The sequence below is a fragment of the Crocodylus porosus genome, unplaced genomic scaffold (genome assembly GCF_001723895.1).
Source record: "Crocodylus porosus isolate Cpor-Errol unplaced genomic scaffold, CroPor_comp1, whole genome shotgun sequence".
Lineage (NCBI taxonomy): Eukaryota > Metazoa > Chordata > Crocodylia > Crocodylidae > Crocodylus > Crocodylus porosus.
The window spans coordinates 6,429,634-6,432,769 of record NW_017728916.1 but is presented as its reverse complement, the minus strand read 5'-3'; the positions used below and the strand labels follow the sequence as shown (position 1 = coordinate 6,432,769).

Sequence of the window (3,136 nt, the reverse complement as noted above, 5' to 3'; positions counted from 1 at the left end):
CCGTTCTAGATCTTCCCTCCCGGAGCTCCAGTGCTGGCCCCAGGGGCTCTGCCTCCCCCCAATCACAGGGAGAGCCTAAAAACTCACCCGCTGTCCCTGCAGATTGCACTCACCCAGCCCAGAGACCAGCTAGCCTGATTGCCCCCACGCAGGTAGCCCAGGGAAGCCCCCAGCATCCATTGCCAAAGCCCTCCTGCCCCTGTCCCCACCAGGCAACAGGCTTAAGAGCCTGCCTGCTTTGCTGTCCCGCGCCGTGCTTTTCTGTATCCCTACTTCCAACTACCTCTCCTGCCCTTCTCCTCTCTTCTCCCCAGTCTGTACCTGCCCCCAGCCCGTGCCTCTGCCCAGGACCCCACCCCACAGTGCAGCCAGGTCTTCTCCATCCCCTCTCCTGGGAACACCTCGGCCCCTTCCACACTCTTACAGCTGCCCTGGACCTGCTGCCCTCCATCCTCTACAGGTTTCACCTCCCCCCACCACCACCTGCTCCTTCCACCCCTCCCCCCTCGTCCAGGCTCCGGCAGACCGCTGGAGTGGGGGAAGGGCCGAGCCGCAGGCTTGGAGCACAGCAAGGCAAGGAAATGGGACGTGTAGGAGGAAGGGGGCTCACAGCTGAAGCACAAGGCAAGCCGCAGCACATGGGGCAAAGGGCCATGCAAAGTTCTGGGCATGGCAAAGCACCCACTGCTGTAGCAGCTGAAGCTGAGGGAAAGACGGGGCTCCAGACTAGCCAGGAGGAAAGTGGAAGGCTGCTGTGATCCCAACAGCCTGCCTGGCTTGCTTGCACCTTGTGCTGTGGAATTTCTTCCTCCACGCCCTGGCTGGGCATCGGCCACCCCTGGGGGCTGCAAGGGGCCCTCCTTCTCCAGCTCAAGCACCTAGGAGGCTGCCAGTCAGTGCTGCTGAGGCCAGGGCAGATGGCTCTGAGGTGGCAGCAATGAACAGGTAATGTGCATGTGCAAGCAGGGCACCCCTGTCTTCCTGACTGCTGCTGCAATGTAAATGCTAAGAGAGACTCCAGAAAACAATGTTAAAATGCTATGAAGGCTGCATGGTTGAAAACTTGAAAACTAGAAAGTGCCTGTGCTTTCTTGTGCTCCTAGGGACCATTGGCACCCAGCAGGGCCTCAAGGAGCAGGAGCAGCCTTTGGGAGACTGAGGAGAGGGGAGAGGAAGTAAGCTGCTCTGGCTGAGAGGTGGAGGGCCAGGGTAGAGCCTGTCACGGGCTTCTTCTAGGGCAAGGATCTAGAGCCACCTCTGACCAGAACTGGCTCATCTCAGGCTGTACCTGCACATGCAGCAACTGGAAACCAGTGCTGAAAGAGCCAGGACTTGGGGGGCTTCCTGCCAGTTTGCATGTTATTTATTTAGTCTTAGTACAGTATATTAAAAGCTTAGCTCCATTTAATGGTGTTAATTCCTGAGGCTCCCATAGAGCTATCTTGAGCATGCTGATGGGTAAGATGGGAAAGAAACTGGTCACCAGTGGGGCTGAGAGGCATGGAGGGAGGCAGGGCTATGCCACGGATCAGTCTGATGCCTGTCAGCATCTCCTTTGCACAGGTTCATACCTCTTCCCCCCAATTCTGAGTAATCCTGCTGTTCCTGAGGTGCAGATGACAATTGCATCCGAGCAGGAAGCCTGGCCTGGTCTCATCTCATGGATCCTCCTGGTGTGCACTGTGGGAAATCTCTCTAGCTTCAGAACTGGAACAGACTATGCATTTAAGTTCACATAAACTATGAAACTATGAATATTTTCAGTGAAGTGTATAAAGATGGACAGCCATCTTGCTCAAAAACTGACTCCTAGTGCTTGCCCACATCAGAGCTGCAGGTACATCTGGAGACGACCTGTGTTGGTTCTGAGGAGGGGGCTAGACTCCTTATTGGCTTGAGCCTCAAACACACCCATTGTTTGCATCCCATTGTAAAACGCTCCTGGGCGGTGAGATGAGCCCAAGGCTATGAGAGCCTCCTTACTTGTGCCTGGGCAGGCTGAAGCAGAGGCACTGGGAAGTGGCATACACCTAGCTCCCTTTTCAGCAGTGCATGGATGTGGCACCCAGCTGGTCTGGGAAGGGACAGACACGGCTCTTCTAGGCAACTTGCCTACTTGGGGCTGGAGTCTCCAGTCACATGCCAGTGGTCAGCAACATGTCCCATGTGTCACAAGCCCAGACTTAGCCACCCTGTTAAGGTGGCTAAAAGCATGAGGGAAGGGAGGAGGTGGGGGGAGGGAGGTTTTCAAGAGCAGCCAGCTTGGACCCAACTCAGGTCCTGCTGGGGTGACTGGAAGCTGTACTACTGGCTTCAGCTGGAGCAGCTGGGCTGAGATGGGCCTGAGCCGCGAGCGGTCGTGGGGCAGCAGAAAGCAGCACAGGGAAGGCTGAAAAGCCACCTGGGGGCATGGCCAAAGCTGGTCCAGCCTCAGCCAGTGCAGCGCCACGGCCGCCGGCCGGGAAGCCGGAGTGGGCGGTGGGCTAAGGGCGGCCCGGCGCTCGCAGCCGGTCGGTCCTGCCCTCATTCACTGCCGCAGTTGTAAGTACGGGCACTTCGCTTCCCTGCTGCCCCCGAGACGAAGACGGCAAGAGCAGCGCAGCTGCCACCGGCTCGTCCCCCGCAGCCGGTGCCGCTCCCAGCTCGGCCCCGGGCGCCGCACAAGCTGCCCTCGGCCAGGCCGGTCCGACCCGCTCCTGCGGGGCTTTGTAGCGAGGAGTCCCGCACGCCGAGGCGGGCCAGGGCCCCGGCCAGCGTCTGCTCGCCCGGGGGGCCGGCACAGCACCCGCTGCGAGGCCCGGAGCGCCTGCACCCGCCGCGCACGAGCCGGGCCGCACGGGTCTGCGCATGCGCACCCGCCTCCGGGCCGAGCGAGGCCGCGCTCCTTTGTCCCCTTCGCGCCTCTCACCCAAGCTTGAGAGCTCGGGCGGTGATTGGCAGCGCGTTTCGCGGGCCGCGAGGCCGGTTCGGCCAATAGGCTTCGGCAGGAGGTGCCGCCCCGGGCTCAGCCCCGCCTCACCCCCGAACAGCCTCTAACGAGCAGGGCGGATAGCCACTGAGCGCGGGGCGGGCGCAGTAGCGCGGCCAATGGGCGCGCGGCGGGGGCGGGCCGGTGGCGCGCGGCTAGGTTGTGCGG

At 61.0% G+C, this 3,136-nt stretch overlaps 1 long non-coding RNA gene across 1 annotated transcript; it reads left to right on the top strand.

Moving 5' to 3' along the window:
• The first annotated feature begins 89 nt into the window (after nt 1–89).
• Nucleotides 90–1,732, top strand: LOC109311096. Its single transcript, XR_002101409.1, has 3 exons — nt 90–945; nt 1,104–1,175; nt 1,564–1,732. It is a non-coding gene; the product is annotated as an uncharacterized LOC109311096 (long non-coding RNA).
• Nucleotides 1,733–3,136: the final 1,404 nt, after the last annotated feature.